Source organism: Salvelinus sp. IW2-2015, unplaced genomic scaffold, assembly GCF_002910315.2.
Source record: "Salvelinus sp. IW2-2015 unplaced genomic scaffold, ASM291031v2 Un_scaffold6059, whole genome shotgun sequence".
In the NCBI taxonomy this organism is placed as follows: domain Eukaryota; kingdom Metazoa; phylum Chordata; class Actinopteri; order Salmoniformes; family Salmonidae; genus Salvelinus; species Salvelinus sp. IW2-2015.
This window is the reverse complement of record NW_019947323.1, coordinates 181-23,060: the sequence shown is the minus strand read 5'-3', so window position 1 is coordinate 23,060 and position 22,880 is coordinate 181. Positions and strand designations below refer to the sequence as shown.

At 44.0% G+C, this 22,880-nt stretch overlaps 1 pseudogene; it reads right to left on the bottom strand.

Annotated features, from left to right (window-relative positions):
• Window positions 1–7,754: 7,754 nt before the first annotated feature.
• Window positions 7,755–10,839, bottom strand: LOC112078671 (regulator of G-protein signaling 9-like; annotated as a pseudogene).
• Between the last annotated feature and the right edge of the window lie 12,041 nt (window positions 10,840–22,880).

Here is a 22,880-nt window from a genome sequence, read left to right as displayed (position 1 = left end):
ACGGTTGTTAAACCAGATTTTAGGCCGAGCTTGTCATTGGTTGATAAAATCCGTCCTCGCGCATTCTTGGCCCCTACTCACCGCAATCTCTGGACGCGCGGTCAACGGAACGGCCTTCGTCCCAGCCCCGGGTAAACCATTATACCTGTGTGATCACTTTTTTTCCATGGAACATTTCAATAACCTGGATTTCTTTCTTTTAGGTCCGCGTATTCGATTGATCGGCAAACATTGACAATTAGGACGCTGAGAGATTATGGTCAGCACTAACCGACACGGATGGCATGCCTAAAAAATGTAGGTTACCTACCAGTGTTTACGTTCATTATCATTACTTTTAAATGTTTTGAGAAAAAGGTAATATACTTTAGATGAACTAAAAGTTCAATTCATGTCAATTGATTTTATGTGGGCTGGGATAGCCTACTAGGTTGATATATTATTGATAGTTTACAGTAAATTCCATGAGGAGTCCCAATGTTGTGTAAATTTCTAATTTCATGTCTACAAAAAACGAATCAATTGGGTTTGTAAAAGTTAAATTGAAAATGTTTATTTTCGCAAGAGGTTCATAAATTTGGTGGATTTGGCCGCTCATAATCCCGTTCCCTCCAATTACAAATGGGACAGCTGTGAAGTCACGCGATTTTCAATGTTGGTATCTGCATAGGCTTCATCTAAAGATGCTACTAGGACCTCCACTATCTGATTATTCATGACCTGTAGGCTACTGTATATTTATTTTGTTTACAGCGAAGAGATTGTAGACCTCTCAGACGACCCAATCTTCAATCTTAATCTCTAAACAAGGGGTTTCTTGATTACTGGTGGGTCGGGACTCAAAGTGGGCCCTGGGTATGTGAGAGGTGGGTCGTGAGTTATGAGAATAGATCTATACTCACCACTATTTCTTCTTGATTCGTGTCGTTGGTGACCATTGTGTCACATGGAGGACGGTCAATTTCTCATTTGGGTCCTCGGCGGAAAAAAAGTTTTAAGAACCCCTGCTCTAAACCAATAGCTGCTTGGACAGCCGGGGTAAATGGCTCTGCAGCCATCAGGTCTCCACATCTCAGAGGTCAGAGGTATCATACAGACACATCACTATGCCTTTTTGACCTGATAGGAACTGTTTTCTTCCAATTTCGTTGAAACAAACCAAGTGTATTTTGAGTGTGGGTGTCTGTCCTCTCTCCCACCACCCTGCTCCAGGTGGAGGTGTTTGTGGTTAGATGCAGGATCCTAATAGTGGGGAAGGGTGCCGATCAGAAACTCAAACGTAACCATTCATCCCCACACGCATCCAACGGTTGAGTCCCAGAGACTCACACACCAGATGGTCGCCCCACTGAGAGACAGTTCTCCTCAAACAATATCCCCCCCATCTCTGTTATACTGGTACCAATGTGTTGTCCCTAGATCCTTTTCCTGCGTGGAGTGAAATATGGCCAACCGTAGCCATGTTAAGCAGGGCTGACACCAACCCAACATTCATGAGCCTGTAGCAGGGCTTGGACACAACCCAAACATTCAACTGTAGCCATGTAGCCAGGGCTGAACAACCCCAACATTCACTGTAGCCATGTAAGCAGGGCTGACACAACCCAAACATTGCAACCTGTGGCCATGTAGCAGGGCTGACACAACCCAAACATTCAACTTGTAAGCCATGTAGCAGGCTGACACACCCAAACATTTCAACTGTAGCCAATGTTACAGGGCTGACACAACCCAAAAACATTCAACTGTAGCATGTAGCAGGGCTTGACACAACCCAAACAATTGGCAACTGTAGCCATAGAAAGCTAGGTAGCGGTGGCTGCCCATAGGGGAAACAGTAGGGAAACCACCTCCATCAATGCTACATTGTTGTTATTTTAAAAACCCACATAATATCTGCGGAGTTGTGGGTAGTTATTTGGACTAGCTAAGATTTCTAGAGCTGCGGGCAGACTGTCTTGTAGACCGCCTGCCAGCGCTTGCTACCATGTGTTGTTATTTAAAAACACCTAATTCTGGAAGTTGTGGGTAGTTATTGGACTATGGCTAATGATTCTAGAGCTTGCAGGGAGACTGTCTTTGTAGACCGCCTGCCACGCTTGCTACATTGTTGTTATTTAAAAACACCTAATTTTCTGCCGGAAAAGTTGTGGTAGTTATTGGACTAGCTAAGATTCTTAGAGCTGCAGGCAGACTGTCTTATAGACCGCCTGCCAGGCTTGGTACTGAAGGTTATTTAAGAACAGCTGTCATTGGATCAGATCTGTGTGGGTGCTTTGTGCTCCCAAGCGCCCTCTAATCCCGGGCTAAGACCAGGGCCGTGGGAAAGATCAGACCTTGCATCCCAAATGGCATAGTGCACTGCCCAAAGACTTATGGGCGTGCGTTCTAAACTAGAGCACTATATAGGGAATAACATAGTAACATGGTTACTTTCCTTCCCTTCATCTCCAGCCCTCCTGTTCATCCCAAATAGGCACCCTATTCCCTACATAGTTGCACTGCGTTAGACTTATGGCCCTTGGTCCAAACTTATAGGAAAATAGGGTGCCATTTTAGGATGAGGGGCTGGGAGGATAAAAGGGAAGGAAGGACCATTGTGACAGACAGGAAGTTGTCATCACAGTCATGGTACTTCCTGCTTCAGTGCTGGTTTGGTTAATTGAATTTGTAGTTTTTTGCATGACAAACAGACAGATATATAGTGACCAATCTAATTCACAAGTTAAGCTATACGGCATAAACTCCCCACCACCATTGTTATTAAGGGATGGGATTCTGCACTGTGTCTGAGCCAGGGTGAATAAACCTTCAACAGGATAGTCTGTGTGTTAGACCAGGGCCTGTTGAGAGCCTTGTTGTTCATGTGTGAATGATCATATCACCTTGTCATCCATTCACACAGGCGGGACATTTTAAACATGGATCGTCACCAAAAGAGGTTACCACAGAGGTAAAGCAACTGGATTCTTAGGAATGGATTTGGACGTGGGTACTTATATAAATTAATCCAACACAAATAAAATGTATTTTTTAAATGTTAATTACAAACTTCAGTGACCTGTTATTTATGCAAGCAAGTCACTACTAGTTAAATGGCTGTAAACGACAGTATAACAAGAGCTTTGATAATATATGAACTCTCACTCCCCCCTCCTCTCCTCCCCCCTCGTCTTCTCCCCCTCCTCTCCCCCCCTCCCCTCCCACCCAGAGGCCCAGGCGTTTGGGACATGCTGGTGGCCTTACGGGTACATCTACCCCCTCCAAGAACCACAGGACGTTGGTCCTGGGTCCCCGACAGCACCCTCTTACCGCTTTCCAGGTACCACCTGTTTTACTACCTGAACTTATCTGTTTATCTACCTGTATCTACCTGTATCTACCTGTATTTACCTGTGTCTATCTCCCTGTAACTACCTGGTGTCTATCTAACTTGTATTCACCTTATCTACCTGTAAACTACCTGTAACTATCTGTGTCTATCTCCCTGGTAACTACCTGTGGTCTACTCCCTGTATCTCCCGTATCTCCCTGTATCTAACGTGTAACTCCCTGTATCTCCCTGTAATCTACCTGTATCTTCCCTGTAACTATCTGTGTATATCTACCCGTGTATCTACCTTTTATTCCTGTTTTTTTTTTTTTTTTTCTGTCCATAATCTCCCTGTATATCCCTGTAACTTACCTGTGTCATCTACCTGGTTAACTACCTGTAACTATCTGTGTCTATCTACCTGTATCTCCCTGTAACTATCTGTGTCTATCTACCTGTATCTCCCTGTAACTACCTGTGCTATCTACTTGTAACTACCTGTAACTATCTACATGTAACTACCAGTGTCTATCTACTGTATATCCCTGTAACTTACCAGTGCTATCTACCTGTATATCCCTGTAACTACCAGTGTCTATCTACCTGTAACCACCGGTGCTATCTACCCTGTATCTCCCTGTAACTACCTGTGTCTATCTACCTGTATCTCCCTGTAACACCTGTGTCTATCTACCTGTATCTCCCTGGAACTACCTGTATCTACCCTGTAACTACCTGTGTCTATTCTACCTGTTATCTCCCTGGAAAACTACCTGTATCTCCTTGTCACTACCTGTGTCTATCTACCTGTAACTACCTGTGTCCCAGGTCTACCTTATATCCCTGTATCTACCTGTATATCCCTGTAACTTACCTGTGTCTATCTACCTGTATACCTGAACTACCTGTGATATTACTGTATATCCCTGTAACTACCTGTGTCTATCTACCTGTATTCCCTGGGAACTAACCTGTATCTTCCTTGTAACTACCTGTGTCTATTTACCTGTATCTCCCTTTGAACACCTGTGTCTATCTCCTTGTAACTACCTGTGTCTATCTACCTGTGTCTATCTTACCTGTAACTACTGTGTCAACCTTACCTGTATCTCCCTGTAACTACCCGGTGTTCAGAGCACGAGCAAATTAACTCATCTCATGTCACTGTCTGTCCCCAATCTTTCCTCAGACCCCTTATTTCTGGCCCGTGCAGAAAGTGGCCGCTGGAGGGACATAGACTATGGTGGGTTTATCTTTCTGTAGTGGCCCGCTGAGGACATAGACTATGGTGGGTTTACTCTTCTGTAGTGGGCCCTTCTGAGGACATAGACTAGTGGTGGGTTTAATCTCTGTAGTGTCCCGTGAGGACATAGGACTATGGTGGGTTTATCTTCTGTAGTTGGCCCCTTCTTGAGGACATAGACTAATGGATGGGTTTATCTTTCTGTAGTGGGCCCGCTTGTGGACATAGGGACTATGGTGGGTTTATCTTTCTGCAGTGGCCCGCTGGGACAAGGACTATGGTTGGGTTTATCTTCTGTAGTGGCCCGCCTGAGGGACCATAGACTATGGTGGGTTTTATCTTCTGTGTTGGCCCGCTTGTGGACATTGACTATGGTGGGTTTATCTTCCTGTTAGTGGCCCGTCTGAGGACATAGACTTAAATGGTGGGTTTATCTTGCAGTGCCCGCTGAGGACAAATAACTATGGTGGGTTTATCTTCTGTAGTGGCCCGAGACTATGGGTGGGGTTTATCTTCTGTAGTGGCCCGTTCTGAGGACATAGGACTATGGTGGGTTTTCTTCTGTAGTGGTTCGCTGAGGACATAGAACTATGGTGGGTTTTTTCTGTAGTGGCCCCGCTGAGGACATAGACTATGCGTGCGGTTTATCTTCTGTAGTTGGCCCGCTAGAGGACATAAGACTATGGTGGGTTTATCTTTCTGTTAGTGGCCGCGTGAGGACATAACTAAATGGTGGGTTTATCTTCTGTTAGTGGGCCCGCTGAGGACATAGACTTATGGTGGGTTTATCTTCTGTAGTGGGCCGCTGAGGACATAGAACTATGGTGGGTTATCTCTGTAGTGGGCCCGTGAGGACTAGGGGGGGACTATGGGGTTGGGGGGGGGTTTTTTTTTTTTCCTTTTTCCTTTGTTAAAAGGGATTGGGGGGGGGCCCCCCCGGGTCTTATGAGGACATAGACTATGAGGTTTTTATCTTCCTTGTAGTGGGCCCCGTTCTTGAGGACGGCCACTTACCAGAAGATAAAAACCACATTTAGTCTATTTCCTCAGCGGGCCAACTACAGAGATAAACCCACCATAGTTCTTTGTCCTACAGACCGGGCCACGACAGAAGCATAATCCCAGCAATCAGTCTATGTCCTCTAGACGGCCACTACAGAGATAAACCCACCCATAGCTCTATGTCCTAGCGGGCCACTACCAGCAAGATAAACCCCACCAATAGTCTTATGTCTCAGCGGGAGCCACATACAAGACCCAAGATTCTGTAACTCCTATAAACCAGCATTATCTTAATGTCCTCAGCGGGCCACTACAAGAGATAAACGCCACCATCACGTCTAATGTCTGGCAGCGAGGCCACTACAGAAGCCGATAAACCCACCATATGTCGTAGTCCTCAGCGGACCAGGCTACAGAAGGTATAAACCCACCATAGTCATCGGACCACTACAAGAAGATCCAAACCCCCATATCGTCTAGGTCCTCGGGCAGCGGTCCACTCAAAGATAACAACCCCACCAAGTGAAGTCTCACGGCCAACTACACATGAAGATAATACCCACCATAGTCTATGGATCTCTCAGCGGGCCCACTAGCAGTAATAAACCCACCATAGTCTATGTCCGCAGCGGCCACTAAAGTAAAACCCACCACTAGCTATGTCCCAGCGGGCCACTTGCACAGAAGATACAACACCACCATAGTCTATGTCCCAGCGGCCACTACAGAAGATAAACCACCTACTAGTCTATGTCCGTCAAGGGCCACTAGCAAGATAACCGAGCCATGTCTATGTGCCCAGCGGGCCACTACAGAAAGATAAATCCACACCATAGGTCTATGTCCTCTTAGAAGGGCCACTACAGATAGATTAAACCCACCTATAGTCTTACTGTCCTCAGGGGCCAACTTACAGAAGATAAACCCACCATAGTCTTATGTTCCTCGAGGGCCGACTCAGAGTCCACCTAGTCTCTGTCTCACGGGCCCAGAGAATAACCCTAGCACCTCAGCCGCGCATTATGGGCCAGAATTAGGGTCTGAGGAAAGATCTGGGACAGACAGCTGAGCATGAACGATGAGTAATTTGCTCTGCCTCTGACAGGGTAGTTTACAGGGAGATACAGGTTAGGTAGACACAGGTAGTTACAGGTAGGTAGATAGACACAGGTAGATAGGACACAGGTAGTTACAAGGTAGATTAGACACAGGTAGTTCAGGGAGATACAGGTAATAGACACAGGTAGTTACAAGGATTGATACAGGTAGTTCAGGGAGATACAGGTAGATAGACACAGGTAGTTACAGGGATATACAGGTAGAGTCACAGGTAGTTCAGGGATATACAGGTAGATATGACACAGGTAGTTACAGGATATACAGGTAGTACAGATATACAGTAGATGGGACACAGGTAGATACAGGTAGATAGACACAGGTATGTTACAGGGAGATTACACAGGTAGTTCAGGGAGATACAGGTAGATAGACACAGGTAGTTACAGGGAGATTACAGGTAGTTCCAGGGAGATACAGGTAGATAGACACAGGTAGTTACAGGGAGATACAGGTAGATAGACACAGGTAGTTACAGGGAGATACCAGGTAGATAGACACAGGTGTGTTTACAGGTAGATAGACACGGTAGTTACAGGATATTACAGGTAGATAGACACGGTAGTTTACAGGGATATACAGGTAGATAGACAGGTAGTTACAGTAGATAGTTACAGGGTAGTTACAGGTAGATAGACACAGGTAGTTACAGGAGATATACAGGTAGATAGATACAGATAGTTACAGGGAGATACAGGTAATAGACACAGGTAGTTACAGGTAGTACAGAGATAGACACAGGTAGTTACAGGAGATATACAGGGAGATGACACAGGCGAGATACAGGTAGATACAGGTAGATATTACACAGATAGTTACAGGGAGGATACAGGTAGTACAGGGAGATACAGGAGTACAGGGAGATTACAGGGAGATACAGGGAGATACAGGGAGATAGACACAGGTAGTTACAGGAGATAGACACAGGATAGTTACAGGTAGTTTTAGGTAGATACAGAGATACAAGTAGATTAGACACAGGTAGTTACAGGGAGGATAGACACAGGTAAATACAGGTTAGATACAGGTAGATACAGGTAGATAGACACAGATAGTTACAGGTAGTATACAGGTAGGTACCTGGAAGCGGTAGAGGGTGCTGTCGGGGACCAGGACCAACGTCCTGTGGTTCTGGAGGGGGTAGATGTACCCGTAGGCCACCAGCATGGTCCCAAACGCCTGGGCCTCTGGTGGAGGAGGGGAGGAGAGGAGGGGGAGAAGACGAGGGGGGAGGAGAGGAGGGGGGAGTGAGAGTTCATATATTATCAAAGCTCTTGGTTATACTGTCGTTTACAGCATTTAACTAGTAGTGACTTGCTTGCATAATAACATGGTAATGAAGTTGTTAATTACATAAAAAAATAATTTTATTGTGTTGGATTAATTATATAAGTACCCAGTCAAATCCATTCCTAGAATCCAGTTGCTTACCTTCGTGGTAACCTTCATTTTGGTGACGATCCATGTAAAATGTCCTGCCCTGTGTGATGGATGACAAGTGATATTGATATTCACAGCATGACAACAGAGGCTCTCACAGGCCTGGTCTACACACAGACTATCTGTTGAAGGTACTACCTGGCTCAGACACAGTGCAGAATCCATCCCTTAATAACAATGGTGTGGGAGTTTATGCCGTATAGCTTAACTTGTGATTAGATTGGTCACTATATATCTGTCTGTTGTCATGAAAAACTACAAATTACAATAACAACCAGCACTGAAGCAGGAAGTACCATGACTGTGATGACAACTTCCTGTCTGTCACATGGTCCTTCCTTCCCTTTATCTCCAGCCCTCAGTCCAAATGGCACCCTATTTCCTATATAGTTTGGACCAGGGCCCATAATCTACGCTAGTGCACTATGTAGGGAATAGGGTGCTATTTGGGATGAACAGGAGGGCTGGAGATGAAGGGAAGGAAGTACCATGTTACTATGTTATTCCCTATATAGTGCTCTAGTTTAGACCCGCCCATAAGTCTTTGCAGTGCACTTATAGCCATTTGGGATGCAGGTCTGATTCTTTCCCCCTGGCCCTGGTCTTAGCCCGGGATTAGAGGGCAGCTTGGGAGCACAAAGCACCCACACAGATCTGATCCAATTGACAGCGTCTTAAATAACCTTCAGTAGCAAGCCTGCAGCGGCTAGCAGTCTGCCTGCAGCTCTAGAATCTTAGCTAGTCCAATAACTACCCACAACTTCCCAGAATTATGTGTTTTTAAAATAACAACAATGTAGCAAGCCTGGCAGGGTCGTACAAGACAGCTGCCTGCAGCTCATAGAATCTTAGCTAGTCCATAACTACCCACAACTTCCAGATTATGTTTGTTTAATAACAACAATGTAGCAAGCCTGGGCAGGCTGGCTACAGACATCTTGCCGCAGCTTTGAATTTGCAGTCCTCTACCACAACTTGAATTATGTGTTTTTTATCAACCCAATGTAGCTGATGGGGTGTTTCCTATGTTTCCTACTGGGCAGCCCGCTACTAGCTTCATTGGCGTACAGTTGATGTTTGGGTTGTGTCAGCCCTGCTACATGGCTACAGTTTGAATGTTTGGGTTGTGTCAGCCCTGCTACATGGCTCAGTTGAATGTTTGGGTTGGTGCAGCCCTGCTACATGGCTACAGTTGAATGTTTGGGTTGTGTCAGCCCTGCTACATGGCTACAGTTGAATGTTTGGGTTGTGTCAGCCTGCTACATGGCTACAGTTGAATGTTTGGGTTTGTGTCAGCCCTGCTACATGGCTACAGTTGAATGTTTGGGTTGTGTCAGCCCTGCTACATGGCTACAGTTGAAATGTTTGGGTTGGTGTCAGCCCTGCTACATGGCTAGCGGTGGCCATATTTCACTCCACCAGGAAAAGGATCTAGGGCAACACATTGTAACAGTATAAAGAGATGGGAGGGGATATTGTTTAGAGACTGTCTCTCATGGGGCGCCATCTGGTGCTGTGAGTCTCTGGACTCACCGTTGATGACGTGTGGGATGATGGTTACGTTGAGTTTCTGATCGGCACCCTTCACCCCACTCTTAGGATCCTGCATCTCAACCACAAACACCTCCACCTGGAGCAGGGTGGTGGGAGAGAGGACAGACACCCACACTCAAAATACACTTTGGTTTGTTTCAACGGAATGGAAGAAAACAGTCCTATCAGGTCAAAGGTCATAGTGATGTGTTCTGTATGATACCTCTGACCTCTGAGATGTGGAGGACCTGATTGCTCAGAGCCATTTACCCCGGCTGTCCAAGCAGCTAATTGGTTTAGAGCAGGGGTTCTTAAACTTTTTTTAGCTCGAGACCCAAATGAGAAATTACCGTCCTCCTGTGACACAAATGGTCCACCAACGACCCGAATCAAGAAGAAATAGTGGGTGATTATAGATTATCTCTATAACTCACGACCCACCTCTCACATTACCCAGGGCCCACTTTGAGTCCCGACCCACAGTATAAGAAACCTTGTTTAGAGATTAGATTGAGATTGGATCTCTGAGAGGTCTACAATCTCTTCGCTGTAAACAAAATAAATATACAGTAGCCTACAGGTCATGAAACAATAGTGTGAGTCTAGTAGCATCTTTAGATGAAGCTATGCAGATTACCACATTGAAAATCGCGATGACTTCACAGCTGTCCCATTTGTAATTGGATGGAACGGGATTATGAGCGGCAAAAATCACCAAATTAGAACCTCTTGCGAAAAATAACATTTTACAATTAACTTACAAACCAATTGATTCGTTTTTTTAAGACATGAAATTAGAAATTTAAACAACAATCTTGGGACTCCTCATGAATTTACTGTAAACTATAATAATATATCAACTAGTAAGCTATCACCAGCCCACATAAAATCAATTGACATGATGTGAACTTTTAGTTCATCTAAAGTATATTACCTTTTTCTCAAAACATTTAAAAGTACTGATAAATGACGTAAACGTACTGGTAGGTAACCTACATTTTTAGGCATGCCATCCGTGGTCGGTAGTGCTGACCATAATCTCTCAGCGTCCTAATTGTCATGTTTGCGATCAATCGATACGCGGACCTAAAGAAGAAAATCCAGGTATGAAATGTTCATGGAAAAAAAGTGATCACACAGGTATAATGGTTTACCCGGGGCTGGGACCGAAGCCTGTTCCGTTGACCGCGCGTCAGAGATTGCGTGAGAGGGCCAGAATGCGCGAGGACGGATTTATCAACCAATGACAGCTCGGCTAAACTCTGGTTTAAAACCTGTTACTTGTGACATGGACAACAACAACGTCACACCATCAAGAACTATCAATTTGGTGGCATTATGGCAGTAAAACCTTGAATTGAAATGTAACAGTATTTGATTATCGCCTATTGAAATATAGATTTTTTTTTTAAATCCACGTTAAATATTTGTCGCCCAGAATGTGGTGAAAGAGAAAGGATAAAAACATCAACTTTTTTTTTGCGATCACTTCACTGGATGATCAATAATAATAATTTGTCACAGATATACTTTAATTTGATCTCTCATTTAGGCCTATGAATTTCACAGGTAAACTAGGGCTAGCCAACCTTAACCACAGATGGTGCCAAAACGATACCACAGGTGAAGGTGTCGGACCGACATGACTCCCCGGGTATACACTGCCCTCTACCGCACCCAGGTGGTACTGCTGATAAATGCATGATATTAATTATGACGACCTGCATGCAGTGCACCCTTCTGATGTGTTGTCATGTTGTAACCAGTGTATATCTCACCTCCACGAACCACATCCGCGAGTTGAGTGTAGACGAGAGGTGTTCGGAGTGAATCTTGTTGTTACGTGCCTTTCTTTTGTTTGTTGAAATCCATGCTTTTTAATAAAACGTTATCAAATACAACCACCGACTGTTTATTTTGTTTGCCGTTTCTCCAAGATGGCGACTCGTTTTCTAAGTGAGGCACAATGTGCTGTAGGCTATGGTTTGTTACTGTATTAAAGGTTTGATTTTTCAATTGTGTTATCAATTATTATTCGCATTACCTTTTTGAACAAATTCCTATATTGAAATACCTCTAGCCATAAATAACTTGTAGGCTGGCCTAAAACAATGAATTTCAGTTACTCTAGAAATTGCAATGAGTGGGCTTCAAATGAAACAAAATCAGAGGATATGGGCAATCTAGACCTTTTGTCATCCGCCCAAACGGTTTATTCACATTGAGAAAATTTATTACACTGGCCCGGGTTGAACCGGGCAATGGCCCGTTACATCTCGGGCGAAAACTGCGAGGGAGGAGCGCCCTTCTCAAATCAAACTCGCTCGGTCATGTTGTCAACAAGGCAGCTAGGTGCATCGGGCCAAAAACATACATCTCTTTTCCATAAAATAAATGTAGATTTTCATACTAGTTTTCATTGGAAGGCAGATAAATCGTTTTTATAAAACGCAATCACTTTTGCATGTTAAAATACAGAACCTATACTCATCCATCCACGTCTTGAATACGTCACTTTTGTTTTCAGCGATTTCGCCGTCCGGCCAGAGCGTGTTACCTGGCTCAGGCCCGGGAGGCAAGCCCGGTTCCAAAACGAATGCAAATCACTTTTCACCCGGTTTTAAACTCCCTTGCCACGGTAACCAGGCCAGATAAAAGAACCCCCTCAAGTGCTTAGCGCGCTCACACACCCGTTATCGTAATCTCGCCCCGCCCCGCCCTCGAGTAGACTCTAGTCGCTAGCCTCAAACCAACTCTCTCTACTGTATCGATGAAGTTGTTCAAAGATGGCGGATTTCCTTGCCGTCCCGGTCCGGTTATCAGTATGATTTTCCAAACTGTGTCCTCACGAGTAACGAGGCAGAACAATTAAGGATATCTAAAGAAATAGACAAAAGTATTTCGGCGGATAAGACGTACGTGAAGCGGCTGGTGAAGATTCTGCTAGCTCGGAGCGGGAGAAAGCGGCAAGTCTACTTTCCTGAAAACGATGCGCATCATCCATGGTCAGGACTTCGATCAAAGGGCAAAAGAAGAGTTCAAGGCCACGATTTTTAGTAAGGATTATTAAAGGTAAGGCACTTTAGGTTGTTCGTTGTACTTTATACAACGCCACTGGTGTTTTTTCCGGGCCTTTGTTGATTTTATTTGCTCTGTTTCAAGGAGTATGTCTGAGTGGGAAGTAGCCAGCGCCAGCTTAGCATGCTAACAGTATCCGTAACTTGTGCTGTTGGTATGCGTTGCTAGCTAGCTATGTTTGGGAGGACGGGCGTGCTCACATCTGTTTCTTCGCTAGGCCTAGTTAGCTAGCTAACACACAACAAAAGCTAGAAGAAACGCCCATGTTATTTGAAAGTGTTTGTGCACAGTTGGATTTGAGAGATGAGGCCACACAGACAGAGCGGGGTTTCCTTTGAACATGATTCAGAATGTCTGAATATATCTTCTGATATCTATTGTTTGTCCCATGTTCAGTATTATTCAGGGGTGGAAAATAGTATGAGTTTATTACAGCTGTTTTTATCAGGCAATTTACAGCTAGCAGTAAGCTTTGGCTAAACTTAATCGCTAGCTAGCTTTGTTACTGTTAGTTAACTTATTTATAAAATTATTTAGTGTTTTAAAAAAAATTATAAAAATACATGAATCTTGAACAGTCATAGTGAAATAACTTTGTAGCTAGTTTGGAAATCAGAAAGCTTTAAATGGTTTTAATCACAGCGGATATAACAAGATGAAGTATATCCTAAACATCATTGCACATTTTTAGAAAACGTTCATGCATTGGCATATCTGACTGTCCATGTTATGGAACCTAGGCCGAGATACGAGGACTCGGTGGGCATCCTAGGGATTCAAATGTGGAGACGGATAAAAACTTACTGAAGGCAAAAATATGTCATTAGTAATTCCTTGTCGTTTGGTGCGGAGTCGTATACTGAAACAAAAATATAAACGCAACAATTAAATATTTTACTGAGTTAGTTCATAGAAGAACATCAGTCCAATGGAAATAAATTCATTAGACCCTAATCTATTGATTTCAACGACTGGGAATACAGATTCATCTGTTGGTCAAAAAATTGGGCCTCAGGACTCGTCACGGTTATCTCTGTGCATTCAAATTGCCATCTGTAAAAATGCAATTGTGTTGTCTGTCCGGGAGCTTTTGCCTGCCCATACCAATAACACCACCACCACGCAATGGCATTTCTGTTTCAGACGGTGACATCAGCACAAACTGCTCGCCACACGAACGCCATGCATGTGGTCTGCGTTGTGAGGCAGGGGTTGGACATACTTGCCAATTTTTAATGACGGAGGTGGCTTATGGTAGAGAATAACATTCAATTCTTGGCAAAGAAGACATGTACTAAACAGGGGTGTAAACAAATTTGTGCACAAACATTGAGAGAATAAGCTTTTTGTGCATATGAACATTTCTGGGATTTTTTATTTCAGCTCATGAAACATGAGGACCAGCACTTTACATGTCTGCAGGTTATTTTGATTCAGTGTTATAAATGTGTAATTATATGTAGGTTATAGAACCAAGAGGTGGCTGGTTGGGAGAATTCTATAGGGGACTATGGCTCATTGGAATGCTAACTGAGTTCAATCTGTGGTTTCCATAGTTTGATACAATTCCATTTTATTCCATTCCACGCCATTACAATGAGCCCGTCCTTCCTATAGCTCCTCCCATAGTCCTTCGAAGAAATCTCGGAACACGAAACATTTCTTTCAAACCTGCACTATAAGGTGTTTACACGTTGATCAGCACTTAAACGGCGTTGAACCGCCAAGAAAATGGCTTACCGTGTAGAGACGAGCGAGGTCCCGGTTTGTTGTTTCAGCTTTGGAATATTGTCATTAAAACATTGTTTGATTGGTTGCAAGATGAACTCTGTGCATTGGTCACCATTGTGCTACGGCCGCTCAAGAACTTCAGCTAATTTCATCTTCTGGATGCTGAGCCAGCAGTGCCGCCGGCTGCTCCAGGGCAACGAAGCACCACGAACCTTGCCTTCCGTTTTTGGCACCGCCGCCCTACTCTTTATTTGAAGTCTATGAGGGACCTTTGCGATTTGCCACGACCGTCTGTAAAGGTGCGAAACACCATGCAAGACGCTCTTCCACGTAGCCTACCACTGTCGATCACAGCAGAGTTATAGCCCGGTTTGAGAAAAGTTAGGTTTCGGATGTTCCATAACAGATATCCACACATTATTTACAATCAGGACCGACCGACAAGGGAAATCCGTATTAATTGATATACCTTCAGTTAAACAGGATTTTCGTTAAAAATACGTCCCCTTAAAATTGTGGCAGTTATTTTTTTGGGCCTTCAGCGTTTAACCACCTTTACGACGCCCATGCGCGGAAACACTGGCGTCTTTATAGGGCACTCGAAACCATGTTTTGAGGCGGGATTGTGATCACTCATTTCCAATTGTTTGTATTCACCCGACAGTCTGTAAACTTGCTAGCTAGTATCAATTTGGCTACTTTGTTTCTTAGCTAGCTATTTTCTTAGTTTTTACTGGAATAATCTTTACTTGTCAGACCCCCCCCCCGAATGTTGAGTGTTTTTTGAAAGTCACGTTTTGGTTAACAACTGAGGCATTTTGGCAGCTTGTATTAAAATCTGAAGAGAGAGAGAGAGAACATGAAAAGGGGTGTTTCTTGCCTCAACTTGCGTGGTTTCATACCAGGTCTGGTAGTTCGTGACAAACCACAAAAAGCCCTGCAAAAACAGTCAACGATATTACCAGAGATGTACAGTAATACTTACAGTCAGATAACTTCCTGTTTTGCAAACAAACATATGTTATGGGTGAACAACACCGCTACTGGGTGCGATATTCCCCCCTAAATCGGATACCTTTATTCTACGCAGTCACTTCTCGAGTTCCTGCGTTGCACCACTGGTTTGTTAGCATGTAGCAGCCTGTGGACACTAAAATACCAACATTAAGTTCAACTAACTTTCTCTTTTTTTACAACCTGTTACTTGTGACAGTGACACCAACATACGTCACACCATCAAGCAACTATCAATTTGGTGCCATTATGGCAGTAAAACCTTGAATTGAAATGTAACAGTATTTGGATTATCGCCTATTGAAATATAGAAATATTTTTTTTAAATCCACGTTAAATATTTGTCGCCCAGAATGTGGTGAAAGAGAAAGGATAAAAACAATCAACTTTTTTTTTGCGATCACTTCACTGGATGATCAAATAATAATAATTTGTCACAGATATACTTTAATTTGATCTCTCATTTAGGCCTATGAATTTCACAGGTAAACTAGGGCTAGCCAACCTTAACCACAGATGGTGCCAAAAACGATACCACAGGTGAAGGTGTCGGACGGACATGACTCCCCGGGTATACACTGCCCTCTACCGCACCCAGGTGGTACTGCTGATAAATGCATGATATTAAATTATGACGACCTGCATGCAGTGCACCCTTCTGATGTGTTGTCATGTTGTAACCAGTGTATATCTCACCTCCACGATACCACATCCGCGAGGTTGAGTGTAGACGAGAGTGTTCGGAGTGAATCTTGTTGTTACGTGCCTTTSTTTGTTTGTTGAAATCCATGCTTTTTAATAAAACGTTAATCAAATACAACCACCGACTGTTTATTTTGTTGCCGTTTCTCCAAGATGGCGACTCGTCTTTCTAAGTGAGGCACAATGTCTGTAGGCTATGGTTTGTTACTGTATTAAAGGTATGATTTTTCAATTGTGTTATCAATTATTATTCGCGATTACCTTTTTGAACAAATTCCTATATTGAAATACCTCTAGCCATAAATAACTTGTAGGCTGGCCTAAAACAATGAATTTCAGTTACTCTAGAAATTGCAATGAGTGGGCTTCAAATTGAAACAAAATCAGAGGATATGGGCAATCTAGACCTCTTTTGTCATCCGCCCAAACGTTTATTCACATTGAGAAAATTATATTACACTGGCCCGGGTTGAACCGGGCAATGGCCCGTTACATCATCGGGCGAAAACTGCGAGGGAGGAGCACCCTTCTCAAATCAAACAGCAATCTGCGCCGCTCGGTCATGTTGTCAACAAGGCAGCTAGGTGCATCGCCAAAAACATACATCTCTTTTCCATAAAATAAATGTAAGAATTGTCATACTAGTTTTCATTGGGAAGGCAGATAAATCGTTTTTATCAAAAGCAATCACTTTTGCATGTAAAAATACAGAACCATACTCATCACTCCACGTGCTTGAATACGTCACTTTTGTTTTCAGCCGACTTCGCCGTCGGCCAGAGCATGTTACATGGCTCAGGCCCGGGAGGCAGCCCGGTTCCTAAACGAATGCAATCACTTTTCACCCGGTTTAAACTCCCCTTGCCGCGGTAACCAGGTCAGATAAACGAACCCCCTCACTGTGCTGGCCCTGTGCGCGCTCACACACCCGTTATCGTAATCTCGCCCCGCCCCGCCCTCGAGTAGACTCTAGTCGCAGCCCCAAACCAACTCTCTCTACTGTATCGATGAAGTTGTTTCAAAGATGGCGGATTTCCTGCCGTCCCGGTCCGTTTTATCAGTATGTTTTCCAAACTTGGTCCTCACGAGAACGAGGCAGAACAATTAAGGATATCTAAAGAAATAGACAAAAGTATTTCGCGGATAAGACGTACGTGAAGCGGCTGGTGAAGATTCTGCTACTCCGGAGCGGAGAAAGCGGCAAGTCTACTTTCCTGAACAGATGCGCATCATTCCATGGTCAGGACTTCGATCAAAGGGCAAAAAAGAGTTCAAGGCCACTATTTAGTAATGTAATTAAAGGTAAGGCACTTTAGGTTGTTCTTTTACTTTATACAACGCCACTGGTGAGTTTTTCGGGGCCTTTGTTGATTTATTTTGCTCTGTTCAAGAGTTCATGTCTGAGTGGGAAGTAGCCAGCCAGCTAGCATGCTAACAGTATCCGTAACTTGTGCTTGGTATGCGTTGCTAGCTAGCTAGGTTGGGAGGAGGGCTGCTCACATCTGTTTCTTCGCTAGCCTAGTTAGCTAGCTAAACACACACAAAGCTAAAGAAACGCCCATGTTATTGAAAGTGTTTGTGCACAGTGGGATTTGAAGAGATGAGGCCACACAGACAGAGCGGGTTTCCCTTTGAACATGATTCAATGTCTGAATATATCTTCTGATATCACGCGTATTGTTTTTCCCATGTCAGTATTATTCATGTGAAAATAGTATGACAGTTTATCAGCTGTTTTTATCAGGCAATTTACCCAGCTACAGTAAGCTTTGGCTAACTAATGCGCTAGCTAGCTTTGTTACTGTAGTTAACTTATTTATAAACTTATTTGAGTGTTTAAAAAAATGAAAAATAAACATGAATCTTGAACAGTCATAGTGAAATAACTTGGTAGCTAGTTTGGAAATCAGAAAAGCTTAAAATGGTTTTAATCACAGCGGATATAACAAAGTGAAGTATATCCTCAAACATCATTGCACATATTTTAGAAAACGATCGCATGGCATATCTGATGTCCATGTTATGGAAACCTACCGATACGAGGACTCGGTGGCATCCTAGGGATTCAAATGTGGAGACGGATAATAAACTTACTGAAGGCAAATATGTCATATAGTAATTCCTTGTTCGTTGGTGCGGAGTGTATACTGAACAAAAATATAAACGCAACAATTAAAATTTTACTGAGTTAGTTCATAGAAAACATCATCAATGGAAATAAATTCATTAGACCCTAATCTATTGATTTCACGACTGGGAATACAGATTCATCTGTTGGTCACAGATACCTTTAAAAAAAAAAAAAATTGGGCCTCAGGAACTCGTCACGGTATCTCTGTGCATTCAAATTGCCATCTGTAAAATGCAATTGTGTTCGTTGTCCGGGAGCTTATGCCTGCCCATACCATAACCCCACCACCACCATGGGCATTCTGTTCAGAACGTTGACATCAGCAAACTGCTCGCCCACACGACGCCATGCATGTGGTCTGCGGTTGTGAGGCAGGMTTGGACATACTGCCAATTTTTTTTAAATGACGGAGGTGGCTTATGGTAGAGAAATTAACATTCAATTCTTGGCAAAGAAGACATGCTCACTAACAGGGGTGTAAACAAATTTGTGCACAACATTTGAGAGAAATAAGCTTTTTGTGCATATGGAACATTTCTGGGATTTTTTATTTCAGCTCATGAAACATGGGACCAGCACTTTACATGTTGCAGGTATATTTTTGTTCAGTGTATAATGTGTGAATATATGTAGTTATAGAAACCAGAGGTGGCTGGTGGGAGAAGCTATAGGAGGACAGGCTCATTGGAATGTAACTGAGTCAAATCTGTGGTTTCCATATGTTTGATACAATTCCATTTATTCCATTCCAGCCATTACAATGAGCCCGTCCTCCTATAGCTCCTCCCATGAGCCTCCTCTGATAGAAATCTCGGAAACGAACATTTCTTCAAACCTGCACTATAAAGGTGTTTACACGTGATCAGCACTAAACGGCAGTTGAACCGCAAGAAAATCTGGCTACCGTGTAGAGACGAGCGGTCCCGGTTGTTGTCAGCTTGAATATTGTCATTAAAACATTGTTTGATTGGTTGGCAAGATGAACTCTGTGCATTGGTCAACCATGTGCTACGGCCGCTCAAGACTTCAGCTAATTTCATCTTCTGGTGCTGAGCCAGCAGTGCCGCCGCTGCTCGCAGGGGCGAGCACCACGAACCTTGCCACTTCCGTTTTGGCACCCGCCGCCCTACTCTTATTGAAGTCTATGAGACCTTTGCCGYTTGCCACGACCTGTCTGTAAAGGTGCGAACACCATGCAAGACGCTTATACACATCTAGATGTTGCCACGACCTGTCTGTAAAGGTGCGAACACCATGCAAGACGCTCTTCCACGTAGCCTACCATTGTCGATCACAGCAGAGTTATAGGCCCCGGTTTGGAGAAAAGTTAGGTTCGGATGGTTTCCATACAGATATCCACACATTATACAATCAGGACCGACCGACAAGGAATCACGGATTATTGATATACCTTCAGTAACAGGATTTCGTTAAAAATACGTCCCCTTAAAAATGTGGCAGTTATTTTTTTGGGCTCAGCGTTTTAACCACCTACGACGCCCATGCGCGGAAACACTGCGTCCTTTATAGGGCAACTCGAAACCATGTTTTGAGGCGGCGATGTGATCACTCATATTCCAATTGTTTGTATTCACCCAGACAGTCTGTCAAACTTGCTAGCTAGATCAATTGGCTACTTTGTTTCTTAGCTAGCTATTTCTTATTTTACTGTAAATAATCTTTACTTGTCAGACCCCCCCCCCGAATGTTGAGTGTTTTGTTGAAAGTCACGTTTTGGTAAACTGAGGCATTAGGCCTAGCTGTATAAAATCTGAAGAGAGAGAGAGAGAACATGAAAGGGGTGTTTCTGCCTCCAACTTGCGTGGTCATACCAGGTCTGGTAGTCGTGACAACACAGCCCTGCAAACACGAGTCAACGATATTACCAGAGATGTACAGTAATACTACAGTCAGATAACTCCTGTTATGCAAACAAACATATGTTATGGGGGTGAAACCGCTCTGGGTGGTTTCCCCCCCTAGTTGGATACTTTGTTCATTACGCAGACTAYTTTAGGTTTCCTGGTGCACACWGGTTTGTTAGTGTAGCAGTCCTGTGGAAATAAATTAATTGTCAACTATACMATTTTAGTCATTGTGTTTGTTTTTTGACAACTTTTCCCTTTGTGAGTCGTTGAGCACAATGAAGCTATTTATCTTAGTTCTGTCATTGTACAGACTAAACTCTTCCATTAATGTCTTCTTGACAGGTGCACACTTGTTGACACACCGTTTCTCAGAATTCCTATTAAAGGACCATGTTGAATCATTGTGTTAATTTTAGATGGGTACTTTACTGTTATTTGATCATCAGACATGGAGGATATCCCCAGTAGCTCTGCCTGTGTGGGTGGGTGCAGGGGGTTCCCAGCCTCACACGATGATGTCATATCCTTACTGTGAAATGCATGAAGGGGGTATATACACACACAGATGGAGACAGGAGGTTAGGTCCTACCTGTGGGTGATTGGCTAAGCCCAGGCWGGATCCCCATGAGGAATGCTGTGTATTGTCTTCTGTGACAGATGAATGATGGGAGTCCTGAGGTTCGTCYCAAACGGCTCCCTATAYACTGCACTAAYGTTTTGACCAGCGCCCTATGGACCCTGGTATAAAGTAGTGCACTACCCCTATGGACCCTGGTATAAAGTAGTGCACTACCCCTATGGACCCTGGTATAAAGTAGTGCACTACCCCTATGGACCCTGGTATAAAGTAAGGCAACTACCCCTATGGACCCTGTATAAAGTAGTGCACTACCCTATGGACCCTGGTATAAAGTAGTGCACTACCCCTATGGACCCTGGTATAAAGTAGTGCACCGCTTGGGGACAAAGCCCCTGATGACGCTGCTCTGTTCTCATCTTCAGCGTCCCTCTTACAGGAAATATAGATATAGTCTATAGACCTGGTGGTGAAAGGCCTGTTTTTTAGGACGTTATCTCATCTGTTCTATTTGTAAACAAAGGGCCTTGGCTCATCATGTTATGATTTAAATTCTTTAATCTCATCTCTAAATCTCCCTCCGTTAAGTCTTCAGTTCTGACCTGAGGGGTGTTTTAGCTAAATCAATGGTCTGTCCCTGTCTCCTAAATCTTGTTGTACTTATTACATTCTACAGCCAGGCCTGTTTTTCTGACTGTATTTTTCCTAAGAATGATACTATCTACCCTCCCTTTGTCTCTCTGGAAGAACAGCCTAGTGCATGTCGATAGTATAGCTAGTCTACTGATGTTCTAGTAGATGGCACTGTTCCTAGTAGTGCACCTGTCCCTTAAGTATGGCACTTTCCTGATAGATGGCACCCTGTTCCCTAGAGAGATGGCACCCTGTTCCTAGATAGATGGCACCTGTTCCTTAGATAGATGCACCTGTTTCCCTAGATTAGATTGGCACCCTGTTCCCTAGATAGATGCACCCTGTCTCCTAGATAGATGGCACCCTGTTCCTAGATAGATGGCACCCTGTTCCCTAGATAGATGGCACCCTGTTCCCTAGATAGATGGCACCCTGTGTCCCTAGATAGATGGCACCCTGTTCCCTAGATAGATGGCACCCTGTTCCTAGTAGAGCACCTTTCCCTAGATAGATGGCACCTGTTCCCTAGATTAGATGGCACCCTGTTCCCCTAGATAGATTGGCACCCTGTTCCCTAGATAGATGGCACCCTGTCCCAGATAGATGGCACCCTGTTCCCTAGATAGATGGCACCCTGTTCCCTAGATAGTGTACTACTTTTTGACCTGGGTCCTAGGGGGTCTGGTCAGAAGTAGTGCACTATGTATGGGGAATAGGGTGCCATGTGGGCCAACAGGCTGAGCGTGTCAGATTTGTGTCCAGCCGACTCGTGAGGAGCTAGCAGGGCCCTCGTGTGTTGCACTTCCTCTTGTGATGTCATAGATGGGTGGACGGGGGTGGTGTTAGATCTAGGCTGAACTCTCCCAGCGTGAGTCAACTCTTTCAGTTATTCAACAGAGATGTTAGCACAACTTTATTTTAAAAGCCTCTGAGTCTCAGTGCTGATCTAGGATCAGATACCCCCTGTGTTATTCATTGATCTAATAGGCAGAACTGATCCTAGACCAGCAATGTCTCCTACTCTGAGWTGCTTTGKGAATATGTGCTATGAACACCTGGTCAGTCTAGGGCAGGGTTGCCYAAMCCTCTTCCTGGAGATCTACTGTCCTGTAGGTTTTCAGTCCAACCCTAATTTAGCATATCTGATTCAGCTAGTAAAGGTCTTGTTGAGCAGCTAATTAGTAGAATCAGGTGTGTTTAAATGAGGGTTGGACTGAAAACCCACAGGATGGTAGATCTCCAGGAAGACGGTTGGACTGAACCCACAGGACGGTAGGACTCCAGGAAGAGGGTTGGGCAGCCCTGGTCTTTGGGTTTGATAGAACAGGTTGATTTCCAGGAGTCAATCTGTTTAGTCCTTTCTGAATAACTGGTTGATACCCTGTAAGCCCTGAGCTGATCCTGCCTTTGCGTCCCCAATGCCACCCTATTCCCTACATAGGACTCTGCTCAAACATAGTGCACTATGTGCCAAAGTCAAAGCCCTGATGATTAGTTG